General features: G+C 29.4%; 1 pseudogene; it reads left to right on the top strand.

The window, feature by feature from the left end:
- LOC122515838 overlaps positions 1–19,061 on the top strand; it is a 252,365-nt pseudogene that overhangs the window by 136,936 nt on the left and 96,368 nt on the right.

Below are 19,061 nucleotides of genomic sequence, written 5' to 3'. Positions count from 1 at the left end.
CATCAATATGAATAATTAATATTAATACTTTTATTATTAAATATCAGTACTACTGTTATTTAATGAAGAACACATCGATTGATGAGATTTATTACTGAAATTAATGACTTATTGAAAATAAACAATTTTCTTTCTTATCCAGATAATTCAAATGTTTCTAATACGTTTTATTGAAAATTCCGACATTTTTTTATTGGCCAATTGAATGGAACCATCATAATTACTTCATTCATTCTTTGATATCATCATCATTATTATTATTATTATTTTAAGATTAATGCGATTGATGTCTGGAAATTATCGATGGGATAAATAAAAGAAAAAAATGAAAAAAAAAAAGTAACTCTCTCTCTGTGAAAGAAGAAGAAGGAAGAAGAAGGAAGAAGAAGAAGAAAGATTATTCTCTTCTTTGTCGATAAATCCTAATGGAAATCCAATGGCTTTTGTTTCCTTTGGAATGAGGAATGAATTTTATAGAGAGATTCGCGAAAAAATATCTTCGGGAATGAAAACGCGAGCTAATACACGGTTCACCGGTCACGAAAAATTCTCTTCCCGAATAGATTAATTAAGAAGAAAAGATATTATAGCGGTCGACCGTTTATGATTAACCTTAGCTTCGAAATTAGTCCAATTGTTCGATATTTCCGTTTCCTTTTCTTTCTTTCTCTCTTTTTCTTTTTTCTTTTTTCTTTTTTTTTCTTTTTCTCACTCTATCAGGTTGAACTAAAGTGAAGATTAATCGAACGTTGACCTATCTTTTTATTTACAGTTTAAATATCATTCATAACGATTTTTTTTTTGTTACTCTTTCGCACGATATTTCGAGGAACGTATTTATGGTGTGTAAACAAAAAACAAAAAACCAAAAATTAAAGAAAAGAAACGTAAATCAAACAATTCGATGTACTCTACTTTTATTCGATTTTAATATTTTTTTGTTTTGTTTTTAATTTAATTTCGTCGTCAGTCGAATGTACGTTCTATTTATTAAAAAAAAAGTTCGATTTCTTTTTATATAATTTTTAAATGCAAATTATAATCATTCGATACTACTAGTCCCTCCCCCCCACTCCTCCTCGTTCTGGATTAAGTAATCAATCGAAATAATATTATTTTTTAAATAGCAAAAAAGAAAACAATACAAATATTTATAATTACAATTGTAAAGTTTAAGCCAATCGAGAATAAAAGCATATAACGCATAGAATTCAGAATTATAATTTCAATTGTGCGCGAAAACTCTGTCTCGTTGATTGGTCGCGACAATTTAAAAGTATTAATTTCTCTCATTTTTTTTTTTTTAATAAGTTTAGATATAAAATTTCACGAAACAATGAAGACAGAAAATACGCGATCCAATAGTTTTATATTGAATTTGATTGTTTTTAGTTTGTTGATATATAATCCTATAAATAATATTATTATTTATCAATAGGAACCAACGAGACGTAATGAATGCAATTTTCTATTTTCATCGTTTCTCACGCGAATTCAATTTCATTTATTTTTTTATTTTTTTTTTTTCTATATTTTAGTTCATTTCCATTTCACTTTTCATTTTTCTTTTTTTTTTTTTTCAATTTTGTTTTTTCTCCTTTTCTTTTCACCAAAAGGATATCCCACTTATCAATATTTCTATTTCTTTATCGAATATACGTGCATACACACACAGGTAGATAAGCAAACCAACACGCGCAACCAACATACACGAATCAAATTTCATATCGTGTCGTTATCATTCGTATTCGAATTCAAACCATTATTAAATCTTTTTTCCTTATATAACCTTTCCTATCATTTTTTTGTTCTTTTTCTTTTCTTTTCTTTTTCCACGATATTACTGTCAACAAACAAAAAATTACAAAATACAATCAGAGTTCCATATAAAAATGATCGGCTAAAGCTTCATTAAAAATAAAATAAAACGTTTGAACGTCATTAACGTGTTCTATCCAGTCTCGCCAAATTTTAGTTTTGAACAAAAAAGAAACAAAAAAAATAGAAAAAAAGGAAAAAAGATAGTTTGAGTTGAGTCCTAGCCGGTAACGCAAGCTGTCTCGTTCAGCAATTTTTTCTTACCTCTCACGTTTCATCTCCCGTTACCCCGTTATCACTCTCTTCCCTTTTAACCCAACAACCTCCCTCCCTTTCCTTCCCTTCTCCCCTACATCTCGCACACTCTTTTCCTCTTTCTCTCAACACAAAAGTGGAATTGGGAAAGTTGCCGACCGAAACTATAACGCCAAAGTTGCTGTTCGCAGAGCGGAAAAAGTTTTTCCCTAAAGAAAGAAGAAGAGGAGGAAGAGGGGGACGGACAAGAGGAGGAAAACGACGACTACAACCATAAGAAAAAAAAAGAAGAGTAGTAAGGGAGGGGGGTGGATTGAGGGCTGAGGAAGAGAGGTGAGACCTGTGATGAAAAAAGGGGTGGGGGGAAAGTGTGGTTTGTAAGGTGAAGTTAAAGAAAGTAGAAAAGAGGAGGAATAGGTGTAGGGTTGGTAGGTTAGGAAAGGGGAGGGGAGGGGAGGGGGAGGGGAGTTAAGGGATGACGAGAGAAGGCGTGATGACCATGGTAAATTTAACCATACACCACCATCACCATCACCACCAGCCCCAGATCCAGCCCAAGTGGCCAGATGTCGTCGCAAGAAATTGATGACGAAAAGTGTCCCTGGACTTATAACGATAATCGCTATAAAAAAAAGACAAAAAAAAAGAAAACAAAATGATCTCCCCCCCCACTTTCTTTTCCTTTCGTTTTCTTCTCCTTTCTTCTTCTTCTTCTTCCTATTTTTTTTCTAAATTCCTTTTTTGTTCTCTCCTTCTTAACTTAAGTTTCTTCTCGAAGTTCTCGACCAACGACGAGATTCCAATTCTTTCCGTTCTTCTTCTTCTTCTTCTTCTTCTTCTCTTGACTTTTTACTTCATCACGAAAATCCACCGAAGTAAGGATTCATTTTGTTTTTAATCAAACCATGAGATTTATAATTGATGAGAGAAGAGAGGGGTAAGAAGGAGGTTGGGGTGGAAGGTTTGAGTTCTCGAATAATGCTACATCGATATCGATTAATGTTGTTAACATTATAAAGAAGGGAAATAAAAGAAATATATTGATTTGAAATTATAGTTGCTTGTTAAGTTTGCCTATATACAAAAAATATATTTTTTTGATAATTTATTTAACGTCAATGAGATACATTTAAGAAATACTAATATATATATATAACAATAATAATTTAATTTATTTATTTATAATTTTATTATTTATTAATTTTATATTAATTTAATTTTATTATTATTTATTATTTATTTATTATACTAAAATATAAATAACCATTTATTTTATTTTATTTTATTTTATTATTTTATTTTATTTCGTTTTTCGTTAAAGTACGTCATAAAAAAAAAAAATAAAAAAAAAGAAGGGAAAGGGATTTCACATAACTAACAATAAAGTATAAAATACGAATATTCTTTGACACTTTTTTTTTTTCTTTATATAATCTTTTATCTAAGCTCGCGAGATAGGACCAAAGTTTTCTTACTATCTCGCAAAGTGTCCCGTTAAGATTCAAGAGATGAACGAAAAGGATTGATGAAAGAAACGAGTAAAGATAAAACACAAACACCCACACATCCATATACACGTATATAATATTTATAGATGTATATATATATTTAAGTATGTAAAGAAGCTGGGGAAAAAAAAAAAGGGAAAAGAAATAAGAAAAGTCGTAAAGTTGGTAGAGTAAACTGAACCTCTTAAACGGTAGTTTGCGTTGGATTAAGAGAATCAATCTCTTTTACAAGAGCCTGCTTTAATAATAACCTAACTTTCATCATTTTACCGTTAAACCAACGAGAAAATCAAAGCACGAGGAGAAATAAATTCGGTTTGATAGCTTAGGAAAATACAAACTGTATTAAATAAGAATTTTCTATTACCGACAATTTTCCTACCCTTTTTTTTTCTTTTAGTTCTTTTTCTTTTTTTATTTTTTTTTACTTTTTTTTTTTACACATTATATCAATTTTATATATATTTATTTATATATAAATTATTTATATATATATATATAAAATTTTTTATATATAATATAATATATAATTTATTTATATAAAAATAAAAATTTTTATGTATAATATAAATATAATATTTATTATATATAATATTTATTCTCTGCTTAATTTTACATTAAAAAAAAAGAACAAACCATAAAGTTATTAAATATTATACAGTAAAATATATAATCAATTAGCTTGTTTTCTTGTTAAATAAATAATTCAATATTTTTTAAACGAATCGTGCATTATAAACGTTATAAAGAAAATAATCTTATCGTTAAAAAAAATCCTTGCAACGCGTCGTAGTTTTATTCCTGCCACTTTTTTTTTTTCTTTTCTTTTCTTTCTTCTCGTTTTAATATAATTACCGTTGACAGAAATGAAATATTTCTAATTGACTTAAAAATAAACCGTCGTACACGCGTGCCAAGAGAATTATTAGAGATAATCACGTTATTGATAAGAGTATAATCTTATTTAATTATAAGAACGCAATAATTAATCATAATAAGCTTTATAATAATGAAAATTCAACTTTACCTCGTAGGGAATAAAAATGTAAGAAAATCCCTGAGGAGGGTTGCTAAAGGAAAAGGTAGAAAAGTGTGGTGGGGGGGGGAGAAGGGAATAGTCAACGCTGTTTAACGGGACACCATTTACATACATACATATATATATATATATATCTTCTTTATTAGCCATTGCACAGTTAACTTCTCAAATACAGCAAACACTTTTAAACGAAAGAGAAAAATAAACAAAGATTAAAAGAGAAAGAGAGAGAGAGAAAACATTTAAAGAGATAAAACGAGAGAAGTATTAACGAAACATCAAAAGAAGCAAGATTAATAATTGTTATAATCCATAATGCGTACGCCTGTTATTTTTCAATTAAAATACGTCACGCGTATATAAATTGCAGACGCATATTATACAGGAACAATTGTTTATATGTCAGTTAAAATATGATTTATTATAATGAGATTTTATTTCATATTTCTTTTTTTTTTCGATACAACCGATAGATAAAAAGCAATTTGAAATAATAATTATAATTAATTCTAATCGTTTAAATTCGTATACTGTGAGAAATAGTTTAATAGATAACGAAATATAAGCTATAGATTGTTTAAACGATTCGCACCTGTTATTAATGTTTTTTTTTTTGCTTTTTTAACACCGAAGTCAAGGTGTTACTTTTCGAGATCGTTGAACAAAAAGAATACCCGTTAGAATCACTTTTATTTTCCGGAAATGGATATTAAAGCATCGTTGTTAACGCGTGCGAATTCACACGGGCGTGCACGGTTAAATATAATAACAAATTTCTACTCTTTTTTTCTAAATAGACGTTCGCGATGAAAAGAAGAAAAGGGTAGGGGGATAAAAAAGAAAAAAAAAAGATATGAGAGAGCATGCCGTCAACTTGCCATCTTCCTCCTCCTCCTCCTCCTCCTCCTCCTCCTCTTCGTCATTCGCGACGTTTTGTACCTGCATCCATTTTGAACGTTGCTATTTTTGTTTTTTTTTTTTGTTTTAACCGTGTAAACGTACACGCATGTATTTATATGTGTGTATGTAATCTATGTATGAGTGTGATTTTTCCTTCGTGCATTTAAAAAAAATGGAACGCGAAAGGGTAATAAAATTTTAATATATTCGTGGTATGCAAAGAAAAGGGAAGAAAGTTTGTAAAAAGTGAGTAAAAGAGAGAGAGAGAAACATCGGATATCTACCTCTTGAATTTGATAATGTATAAAAATGTAAATACAATTTACGCGAGCACCACCCGTGCTCGGTCTTTGCTCTCTCTCTCTCTCTCTCTCTCCTCTCTCTCTCTCTCTCTCTCTCTTTGCTCTTCTTTCTATCTATCTTTATTTATTTATTTATTTATTTTTATCACGAATTACTAAGCGAATAGAAGAACCCACCTAACGTTGAAGTTGATTACACTAATATTCTCACGTAGAAATATAAGAATGTTTTTTACGAAATTAATTCTTCTTTTTAATTCTTTTTTTTTTAATTAGATATTTAAATTTCCATCATTAATTTTCGTTAAATATTTTTTAATCTCTTTCGATTTTGTCCCGTTTCTCAAAAAAAAAAGAAATAAAAAGATAAGCTTGTTACCAGAGACGAATGAAAAAGAAAAGAAGAGAAAAAAAAAAGATTTTGTCGAAAGAGAATTTTAAAAGGACACACGCCACGCATCCACGCGTTTTAAGAGGAAATGGCTTTCGTCATTGGGTTTATTCAATTTTTTTTTCTTTTTTTTTCTTTTTTTATTGTCGCTTAAAGGTCACGTATTTCGAGCACGATCAAGTCAAATTTTCTGGTTAAGGTGATCTCGTTTAAGAATAAAAAGAAATCAAAAAAAATGAAATTATTAATTCGATCAGTCACTCCGTTTATTCGTCCCCCCCTCCCCCCGGTATAATACAGCGATTATGTAATATAAGCTAGAGATAAAAAAGAATTTGTTCTTGAGAGAGATTTTTTTTTCAAACACACACACACACGTGTGGCCAGATTATAACGACGAGAAAAATATTTTTTATTATTTTGTAAAATGTATTACATTGTCAAACGGGAAATATATTTCTCTCTCTCTCTCCCTCTCTCTTTTTGTTTATAATTTTCTCTTGACTCGAGGGTGCATTTAAGGCTTTAATTTACTAAAACTCGAATATTAGAACAAGTTAAATGAACCATTTTCTGCTACGCCTCCAAGTTAGAATGACGGAGTCTAGTTTATCATAGAATCGTGCAAACGTATAGTGTTTCTTGTTTTATCTGTACAACGTATATATAATTTTATGTGTTACCATATTTCTCTGTATGCGTAATATGTATTTACTTGTATACGAATGCACATTACCAGTGAAAAGTTTTAGAATCACTTATCGATTATCGTTTATATCGATTATACATAAATATACACATTTTCAAACGATTTATAATTATTTAACAATCATTTAACTATTCGTTAATCGATTTAATTGACAATAAGATAATTATTAAAAATATTTATACGAGTAAATTGTTACATAAAAAATATCTAACACGTGTCATCACTTTAATTTCGTTTTAAATTATTATACTAAATTGCACGTTACGATTTTGTATGTAAAAATAAGTCGTAAATAACGAGTAACATTTTTTTACCCCCCTCCCTCCCCACCGTTTGAAGTAACGTGTACGAAAAAAGAAAAAAAAACACGTGTATAAATGGTGGGTAATACGCGTACGTTGAATTATCTCTACGATAGATCTATTCGAACTGAAAGGAAACGTTGTCATATTGTTTACGTTTTTATATCGATCGTCTTAGTCCAATGTTTACGATTTGTTTCTAACCGTTCGTCTAATGACGTCTTACGTTAGCTTAGTATGTTTCGGTCGTTTGAACAGTGATGACGCATCACCGGTAGTGAAATGTTACATACAGTGTTTTAAATCTTCCAAATTCGGATAAAAAGCTGATATACGTAATAAAGGATGGATATTATAATCGAGTAAGTTAGTTTTTTCCTGAGATTATCATTAATCCGTTGATAGAGAAAAAGAATCATTAAATTTATAATTTTCAAGCAGAAGTTTGTTTTTGAAGGAATAAAATGTTCTTTCTTTATTTTCAATTTAATTTTTAGAAGAATCATCCTTCACCTGGATACACCGTGTATATAATCAATGACTTTTTATCATTTTTTCAAACAGAATTTTGTCGAACAAAGGTTTCCATTTATACACGTAAAATCATCCCTCTCGATTATTTTAAAAAACATTCGATATTTTTGACCGATAGTGTACATGATATGTGTATGTATGTATGTATGTATGTATGTATGTATGTGCAATACACGTACGGATTATATATTACATCGATGTAGCTTTTATATAAGCAACAAGTTTGAGATCACGTTCTTACTTTCCTCTCTCTCTTTCTTTCTTACTTTCTTTTTCCCAGTTTGCAAAAAACGATGAGTGTACGAATGAAGAAATCTTTTTTTTTTATTTTTTTGTAAATCTAGTTCGTTCTCAATCCTTTCTAACAATCTAATCGTTTATTAATTCATCTTGCGGATTATTCTCTCGTTATTTTCGAACATATTTTACGCTTACACTGTTAAACATATTATTTTAAAATTAATATTCGTAATCATGAAAATTGTATAATAATTAAACGTTTCATTTTTTTTATTTTTTTATTTTTCGTAGAAATTTCGGGGAATAAATTAAGACCAATGAAACTTTTTATAAATTATTTCTATTGTATATTTATTATTATTATTATAATTATTATCGTTATTATATTTCTGATATGATTTTTATTTTTTATTTGTATTGTAAAAATAGAAAAGTATAGTTATATGTTAAACATAATATTTTAAAATTAATATTCGTAATCATGAAAATTGTATAATAATTAAACGTTTCATTTTTTTATTTTTTTTAATTTTTCGTAGAAATTTCGGGGAATAAATTAAGACCAATGAAACTTTTTATAAATTTTCTATTGTATATTTATTATTATTATTATAATTATTATCGTATTATCTTTCTGATATGATTTTTATTTTTTATTTGTATTGTAAAAATAGAAAAGTATAGTTATATGTTAAACATAATATTTTAAAATTAATATTCGTAATCATGAAAATTGTATAATAATTAAACGTTTCATTTTTTTTATTTTTTTTAATTTTTCGTAGAAATTTCGGGGAATAAATTAAGACCAATGAAACTTTTTATAAATTATTTCTATCGTATATTTATTGTTATTATTATAATTATTATCTTTATTATATTTCTGATATGATTTTTATTTTTTATTTGTATTGTAAAAATAGAAAAGTATAGGAGAGTGTTAGAATGAGAGAGATAAAAGGAAACAATCGATTGTTAAAACATTTTCCTCTTCGTTTGCTCGATGTTAATTTGATCAGACCGATTTCGTTTCGTTTCGTTTCGTTTTTCGAGATTAAATTGAATTAAATCCGAAAGAAACGTTGGTGCCCTATCTCTGCGTGTCACAATTCGTTTTTTTTTTATTTTTCCTTTTTTTTTCTTTTTCGAAACTCGAAATTCGAAACTATCTTCTCCACGTTTACGCATATAGCAGTCTATCGTCGAGTGAAAATAAATAAAAATAAACAAAAAAAAATAAAAAGAAAAAACAACGCAATATATGTAAAATATTTTCGTAGACGCATATTTTAGTTCGATAATATATAAATGAATAATATAAGAAATTATTTGATTCGTTGATACGTGATCCGTTAGGATAATATAATTTAATTCGATAATAAATGTTATTAATTAATAATATAATATGTGTGTTTTTTTTTTCAACATAGTAACAGTAAGATAAAATGTATAATTTAATATATTATAATAAAATATTTGTAGATGTTCACATTATGTGTGCGTTTATTATATATATACACGTAAATCATTGCAAATACACGCATTTTATATAAACCGATATTCGCATATATTTATAAAAAAAGAAAAAAAAGAAAAAAAAGAATATCATACAAAACCGTCATTTATATTTAGCGTCACAATTTAATCGATTAACTTAATTGATTGGCATGGTTAATTGGTATTGCCAATCAATGGAAAATTATTTCTTTCCGATCTTTGTTCTCCAAAAATTCGAATAATTCCATGTTAACCATAGTCGTCATTTTATTGCAACGAAAACAAAAAAAAAAGAGATAAAGGGGAATGAGGGAAGAATCGAAATAGAAATCGAAATCGAAAGAAAACGAATCCGTTTGATTGAAGTGAATTGATTTAAAAAAAAAAAAAAAAAAAAGAAGAAAGAAAGAAAGGAAAAGAGAAAAACTAGATCACGCGTATACATATATCGTAAAAATTTTCATTTATTATTTATATGTTCATTGTGTTATTAAATTGAATATTCTTAATAAATGATTCATTAATTTATCATCAATTTTGTTGTTGTCAGGGGTTAACTAGTTCGATTGTAAAAGAAAGAAAAAAACTGCACAATTTCACACTTTTAATCTCGATAACTAAAAAACACAATGAAAAAAAAAAATAAATAAAATTATGAGTTTTCGAGTATAAAAGAGAGAGAGAGAGAGAGAGAGAGTTGTCCGTTCGAGCTTGTGGTTATTAATTAATATCCTGCTAGCGTATTAGGTACGCTCTTTGCGTGACGTATAACCCCGAACCTTTCATTATTTTTTTCACAACGAGAGAATCGGCATACGCCGATAAAATTCACGTGCATAGAGGGAGGGGTGGGGGTGGCAGTCGACGGTGCGATAATAATTCTCGAGATTGATCTCCTTTCAAATTGATTTTCACGCATTATATATGTATGTATGTGTGCATGTGTGTATATGCATTTATTTCTCGTCGCGTACACGCATACATTTATATATTTATTCATATTTGTTTCACGTTTTTCTTTATCCTATAATATATATATACGTGTGTATTGTATGTGTGTGTGTGGTATTTTCATATGCACAAATGTGCACTAGTATTTTTTATTTCTACTGTGTTTGCTGTGGGGGGGGGGTGTAATCGTATGAATTTTTATATATATTTTATTTTTCTGTATAAATTATGTGTAATCTTACGAATCGTGTGTTTCTTTTTTGTTTTTTTATTTTGTTTTTTTTTTGTCAATGCGTGCACAGGTATATAAGTATTTTGTACATTTGCGAATATTCATGAACCTTCCGATAATAATAATAATAATAATAATAATAAGAGAAGAATAATAAGAATAATAATAATAAAATAAAATGAAAAAAAATTAGCTGTGGGATGATGGGGGTTGGGATTGGATGAAATGGAATGAATTTCAACATAAATGAATACCTATCTGAGATAATATAAACCATTATAATTTATTATATCTTTTTTTATTATCTTCAAAAGTTCAACTAGAGTTTCAAAAACGGACGTGTAATATTTCTCGAAAGAAATTTCACTGCTGGTAAGATTGTTCGTTCGTGAAAAAAGATATATACGTTATTATAAATATTCTAATTAAAGATTATTCTCGAACCAGACCGGACTCTTATAATTATTATCATTTAAAAATATTTTCTTTTATATTGTTTTTAAATAGAAAAATTATTTTCACAAAATTCATTAACGATACTACATTTCTTTTTTCTTTTGCTTTTTATTTTTCTTTTCTAATCCAAAATAATTCGTCCGTATATAATAATAAATGCGAAAGATTATAAAATAGCTTGAGAAAATATATACACGGTGTGCGAAGGGTTTCGAACCAAATATATATATATATATATAGGATAAATATTTATTTTTCATATTCAGTAGAATATTAAACGAGTTTTTCGTTAGGATGTACAAAAGAAAAAGAAAGAAAGAAAGAGCGATATAAATTGATTCCAAAAAAAAAAAAAGAAAAAAAAAGAAAGAAAAAAAGATAGGAAGAAAGATAGATAGAAATAGATAAACGCGTTCTAGCGAGTAATGTCCGGTAAGCGAATTTATCTATACGGATTAAAACGTAAAACCATCTGCAGCCAGGTGGTGGGTGGTTGAAGGGATGGATTGGAGGGAGGGGAAGGGGAGGGAAGGGTCTAGAAACTCCGAAATCGTATTACTCGATGAATATGCAGTACGATTTTGTGGGCAAAAGTTTTACCTTGGTCGATACCCACCGTCTATCGCTATCTCTTCATCTATCTCTATATATATATATATAAATCTATCTCTTTCTCTCTCCCAGAATTCTATGTGAATTCGTAAAAGCAACCTCTCCCCACCCCCACTCGATTTGGCGACTCAGCCACGTTTCGAGAACGCATTCTAATTAGGACAAAAGCAGAAATACACGTAACCATCATTCTATCTCTCTCTTTCTTACACATACGTATACTAATTCGTTCGTTCACTCACTCACTCACTCACTCACTCACTCATTCATTAATTCGTTCACTCTTTGCTTAAATTAACGTTCCAAAGAGGTGTACGCGTTCGACACCTTAATTGCAACATTCTCATTCGTCGCTTCAATGATCACTGATTTTTTTCTATTTTTTTTTTAATCTATATATATTATTTTATTTTTTTATTATATATATTATTATATATTTATTATATATATATTTTTATTTTATTTATTATTAATATACTATATATATTATTTTATACGTTAGTTTATCTATTTATCTATGTGTTGCAATAAATTCTAGTATGACGCGAATTTTGTACAATAATGGGGGTGGAGATTTATTGTGTAAAAAATGATTAGAAAGGTGTGGACAAATTTATTCGTCTAAAATCTTAGCATTCCTGTTATCGATTTCTTTTTTTTTTCTCCCCCGAGAATAAATACGGTGATCCAAAAGTTTGCTGATTGATCGGTTAGAGTTTTACAAGGATGAAAAGTTTGTCCACCCTCCCCCTCCCCCTCCTCCTCCTCCTCCTTCGTCTTGATCCCTCTATTCTTCTAACAAAATGTACTTAAGTTACTTACTTACTTACTTACTTACTTACTTAGTTACTTTGATATCTCTTTTCGTCGATATAAACTGTTAACACCCCGGGTTACTAGTTGTCGATGATAGGAAGAACGATTTTTCCTTGAACGACGACAGCAAATCTCGAAGGAACGTTTAAAGTAACCTGACTAACAGTTACTCCGTCGATCATGCTATTCTCTCTTTCCCCCCCACCACCACCACCCCCTTCCTTTTCTCATTCTTAACGTGTACCACCAATCAACCATCCCATTTTACTTTACTTTACCCCTGACAACATTTAACGAGACAACGATACAGATTAGCACGCGATGAAAAATAGTTGGATCTATCCTTTTTTATATTTTTTTTCTCCTCCACCTCACCCCGAATCATTTTTCTTTTTACCTCCACTGATGAACAAACTCTAACGGGAAATATTTTATCCCTTTTCTTTTCTTTTTTTTTTTCTTCTTTTTCTTTCCTCATTTTCCCAAAGCTCGGACGAAGAAGAAGAAGAGTTTGGATACTTGTATATAAAGATGACGAAACGGGGGAAAAAAAAGAAGAACAAAATAAAGTAAAAATAAAGTGAATCGGGGGTGGGGGTGGCTATAGGTAGGTAGGATGAACAAGCACAGTTCTCGAGTTTTAAGTTTTCAACAGTTTTCATAAACTTTGTCAGCGTTGTTTTTGTTTCCCATCTCTACCTCTCTCTTCTTTCTTTCTTTCTTTTTTTTTCTTTCTTTTTCCACTTTAATCTCCCTCCTCCCTTCCCGCCCTTCCTCTCTACAGCTACTTTCTTTCACCGTAAACTTTGACGATTTTCGGCAAAATTTCAAATTGAATTTTATACGAACGAGAATATATCGATGTTCACAAAAGGATTTTCTCAGATAAAAATCTTCTTATCTTTTTCGTTTTTTGTTGTTGTTTTTGTTGTTGTTTTTATTCTTCTTTCTTCTTTCTTCTTTCTTCGAGCACACATAAAACTTATGCACCATAGATGCATTTCTCTATAGCATGGGTTCCCAAAGTTCGGTCAAATTTTATGTACCAAAATATTTAATGAGTCAAAAAGAAATTACAGTTTTGTAAATAAAAAAAAAAAACATTAGAGAAAGAGTTTATATTTAATTTTATAACCTCGATCGTTTTTTAATCGTAACGATAATTATATATTTTCTATACTTTCATCTAATTTAACACACGTTGAACATCTAAATTAAATATTTTCTTTTTTATTTTCAAACCGAGAACACAGTAATAATAATATTCAATTTTATTTCAAACGTTGAATCGTGCTAGTATACCCTTTTAAAATGATTAAAGTCAAACAACGTGAGAAAACGATTTGTAAAATGGACGAACGGGTTGAAGGGGGGGTGTTCACTCGTTCGAAGAAACGGAAAACATAAAAACGCGTGCATCGTTGACTGCAGAAAGGGTGCAGTAAAAAAAAATAAAATAGAATATCCTCGATAGTATCGAATAATTTTTCTTTCGTAGAAGTGACATCAAACCTTTTTATAAAAAAAAAAAAAAAAAAATAAAAAAAATTCTTCTTATCGTATAATAAATGAAATATATAAGTAACATTATCTACGAATAATCTATGAATGTAAGATATCAAGATAATCCTGACATAATGGGGTCCGTATTTTAAAGATTGTTGCTTAAATTTGGCTTTGGGAACCCCTGTTCTATAAGATACCCGTAAGAAATCTTTTTCCTTTATCCTCGTCACGGATAAAATAAAGTAGTATAACAGTGTATAGTAGTAGAATCTTCTTTATCGTATCAATATATATATATATATAAATTTCATACGTGTATCGAATAACCATACGAAATCATCGGAAATGTAATAAAAAGCTTTAAGGTAAATTGGATGAAAAAGAATGCAACAATAACAACGATATAAATAAGAAAAAAGAATATGGAAGTTAAAGAAATAAGTTGTAGATGGTTGTTAAAAGGTGTTACCAACAGGTACACACGTATATACAACCAGAATAATATAATACTGTTTAAAGAAGGGCTAGCAAAAGAGACGAAAGTGTACGACGATTATGGTGGTGGTGGTGGTGGTGATGGTGATGAAAGAAGGTGATGGTTATGATGGTAGTAGTAGTTGGGATGTAGGGGGAGGGAAATGGGGGGAAGGGTAGGAGATGTTTGTAGCAGAGAGAGCTCGTTCAAGGATTTCTACTTGCTTGCTTGCTTGCTTGCTTGCTTTAACCAAAGCGCAACTGCAACTGCAACTGCAGCAGCAGCAGCAGCAGCTTCTGTCGTAACTCCAATTCTACTTTTTCTTCTTGTCGTTTAACGTCCTCCTTGTCTCTCTTATTATCTTTTTTCTTTCTCTCTCTCTCTCTCTCCGGTTTTCCGTTCCCTCCGGTCCAGCTCTCAACGTGTAACCTCCGAAGGGCGGCAAAGTTCGTTTTACGATACAAGGTAACACTGAATTTCTACTTTCTACCTCTTCTATCTTTTTCTCCGACAAACCACCGACTGAATTTTTCCGTCTCGTTGCTCCGACAAAGTGTAAGAGAGAGAGGGAGAGGGACGAGAGAGGGGGCAAGAACAAAAATAGTCGGATGACCTGGAATTAAGATAATTCAGATACTTTAAATGTAAGTACTCGCGTTCTACACGGTGTCCTGTTTCTTCTTCTTCTTCTTCTTCTTTTTCTTCTTCTTTGGGGATAAATATTTTTTATTTCGATTATTTATGCAGTGGAATATTTTAAAGTTTTTGTCTTTTCTTTTTTTATTTAAAATTAATTTCATCGATTTTATATTATTATCGATTTAATTTACGTCTACGAAGTATAGTTTAATTTTGTATTTTAATAATAATTTATATTGTTGCTGTTGTTGTAAATGTTCGAACGTGGATTGGTTTTAAAGTGAGACTAATTTTTTATATTTCGTTGATGATAATAGTTTTTTTCACGTGAGAGATATCGCTGGGATTGAAATTTATCGAAATGAAATTTGTTTAACAACGAGGTGGAAAAAATTATAGAAATAATTTTATTTATTATATATACGATATACAATCTCTCTCTCTCTCTCTCTCTCTCGGAATTTGTTTGGTTTTTTTACCCCGGTTAGAAAATAGAAGTGGAATAAATGAGACAACTTTCGTAGATATAAAAGAACAAATGTGAATAAAATTTATTGTATGGCAATTGTAAAGTCAAATGAAGAAAAAGGGAGGAGTATAACATTGAAAATCAAGTATTTTAATTTATAAAACCGGTTGATTGGGTTGTTGATTCTTGATATATTTAAAAAGTATTAACATCGGATCTAACAACAACAATTCATGCGAACATATTCGCATATCGGAACCGGTCGAGTGACTGCATTTTCTTTTTTTCTTTGTTTTTTTTTTTTTTTTAAGAAAATATTATATTTGATTGCAACTGACTGCAGATAATATAATTTATTTGATACTGACTTAACGCGCGTGTTACATGCCAGAGCTGGTTTTGAACAAATGTCATTACCAGGCCCCACGTTTACCAATAAAACAATATACGAGATCAAATTTGATGCGAAATGTAAAAGTAATAATATATATATATATTCGAACTTCTTTTTCACAACCGGCAATTTATTTTGATTCGTTGAAAAAATAAAATAAATGTTTTAAACAAAATCGTACAATTGCGTTAGATAACGCAATACGATTTTACGGTTTTATTTATCTATACACACACACCAATCGCGTGTTTCGTTAGCAATTATTTTTCCATTCTTTTATTCTTTTCCTATCACTGGTGGCAAAATCATCGTAATTTCAAACCCGATAAAAAAATAAATAAATATAACCACGCGATGTGTATTTATTGAAAAAATAAATTAAAAGGCAATGAAAAGAAAAGATTTTTAAACGATTCACGCGAATTCGTATTGTTTTACGATTAATATTTTATTGAATAATTATTATTGTATCCCAATTGGGAATAAAACGATTGGTATACTTTTATCAAATTTATTTGTCAACGTTCGTAGAAAATATAATATGTAAAATGAAATGTTTAAGAAACGATTCACACGAATTCGTATTGTTTTACGATTAACATTTTATTGAATAATTATTATTGTACCCCAATCGAAAGTAAAACGATTCGTATACTTATCAAATTTATTTGTCAACGTTCGTAGAAAATATAATATGTAAAATCAAATGTTTAAGAAACGATTCACACGAATTCGTATTGTTTTACGATTAATATTTTATTGAATAATTATTATTGTACCCCAATCGAAAGTAAAACGATTGGTATACTTATCAAATTTATTCGTCAACGTTCGTAGAAAATATAATATGTAAAATGAAATGTTTAAGAAACGATTCACACGAATTCGTATTGTTTTACGATTAACATTTTATTGAATAATTATTATTGTACCCCAATTGGGAATAAAACGATTGGTATACTTATCAAATTTATTTGTCAACGTTCGTAGAAAATATAATATGTAAAATGAAATGTTTAAGAAACGATTCACACGAATTCGTATTGTTTTACGATTAATATTTTATTGAATAATTATTATTGTACCCCAATTGGGAATAAAACGATTGGTATACTTATCAAATTTATTTGTCAACGTTCGTAGAAAATATAATATGTAAAATGAAACGTTTAAGAAACGACAGGACACCCAGTAGATTTACACGTACACTGCTATGTACGGGAGTCCACTCCCTTCTTTCTTTCATTGCTTTTTTTTTTTTCTTCCTTCCTTCGAGATCAATCGATATACTTTTCCTTGATGAGTCATTCGATCGTGCTGCGCGTGTTCTACTACTTGAAATAAGTTGATCTCAAATTATCTCGTTTTCTAAAGAATACCAAATCGGATAATCGAAACTCGTATATTATTTCGTCTTTCCTTTTTCTAAACATTTTTCCTTCGATTATTATTTTCTTATTTATTCATTTCCTAATGTGTATTTAATTAACATCTTTCAAAATATATTTTCCAAAATTTCTCCTTGTCCCCATCAATTATCATTTAACTTGATTATTCGATCGAACAATTCTCAAATCATTTTCTTTATCACTGAATGAATTATAATATTTGTCTATTTTTTTTACAAATAAAAACATAAAAAGTAACTATATTAAAACCATTCTCAAGAGATTAATCAATTTCTGTCAGTTACATCTTAACTCGATTTCCAATCGAACAATTATAAATAAATCTTTTCATTTACTAATGAACGAATGAATATTTTCTTTTTTAAAAAAAAAAAGAAAAAAAATAAATAAAATAAATATAAGAAAGATAAACTTTCAAAAAATTATCTCCCGATTGAGAACAAATTACTTCATCGATTCCCAATTGAAAAAAACCAATCTCAAATTTAAGAATATGCATGTTAAAAAATATTATTAACGTTTAACAAACGTCACATTACTTTCTACGTTTACGTATGAAATGCCGTATGTCAATTAAAATGAAATAAAAACAAGAAAAAAAAGCCAAGTATATATAAAAATTATCTAGCAGACAAAATGAAATAGTCTTACGACCTGTCGGTTCGATATTAATAAAACTAAGGGGATGTCGGCATGCTTGTCGTCGGGGGTGAAATACGGGCCGTGAACGTAAGCCGGTAGTAGCTTTTATGTTACAGAAAAATACGACTTTTTCGTATTTCCTTCTCTCTCGCTCATTCATTCATTCCTTTTTTACTATCCTTCCTTCCCTCTCTCTCTCTCTATCTCTCTCATTTTTTTCTCTTTCACTCGCATACTCGTTCTTTTTAAACTATCTCTCTTACTCTTTCTTTTCTTTTTTCTTTTTTTTTATACGATCGAAATGTACTCAGGCTAATGGCATACCTAGTGTGTCTCTCTCTCTCTCTCTCTATTTCTCTCTCTATCTTTCTCTTTCTATTTCTATTTCTTTTACTTCTCTGTTTGTAGAGGAAAACACGCGTTTCCGTCGAAGATGCTCTCGCTATCGTTATCCGGTATTGTATTCCCGGAAAAATGATAGCCCCCCTCCTCCCCCTTCCACCCCCCGATAGTTATAGAACTTCGAATAACTATCGTTAGTTCTAGGATAGATAACAGAAAAGAATGACGTGTATGGAAAAATGGTAAAAAGAAAGAAACTTTAGTTGTGTATGTGTATGTGTATGTGTATATGTGTAAAGGGGTAGGAGAAAAAAGAGAGAGAAGGGGGGAGAAATAAAAACTATGGATTGTAGCTTTCGTTGAATCGAAATAGGTCATCTCCTTGTTTCGTTTTGTCTGTTTTTATACATACTTTTATTTTTCATATTTTATTATTATCTATTTATAGAATATTTTCTCTCTCTCTCTCTCTCTTTCTTTCACGCACTTTCTTTTTCTTTTTTTATTATACGTAATTGTATGTGTGTATAAAATTTGTCTATTGTCGTAATTAGATGATTATTTTTTTTGATCGATCGTATAAGAATATATATATATATTTTTTCTTTTTATTCATTTTATTT

This window comes from Polistes fuscatus, unplaced genomic scaffold, assembly GCF_010416935.1.
Source record: "Polistes fuscatus isolate 324 unplaced genomic scaffold, CU_Pfus_HIC Scaffold19, whole genome shotgun sequence".
In the NCBI taxonomy this organism is placed as follows: domain Eukaryota; kingdom Metazoa; phylum Arthropoda; class Insecta; order Hymenoptera; family Vespidae; genus Polistes; species Polistes fuscatus.
The sequence above is the reverse complement of the archived record's forward strand: the minus strand, read 5'-3'. Positions and strand labels throughout refer to the sequence as shown.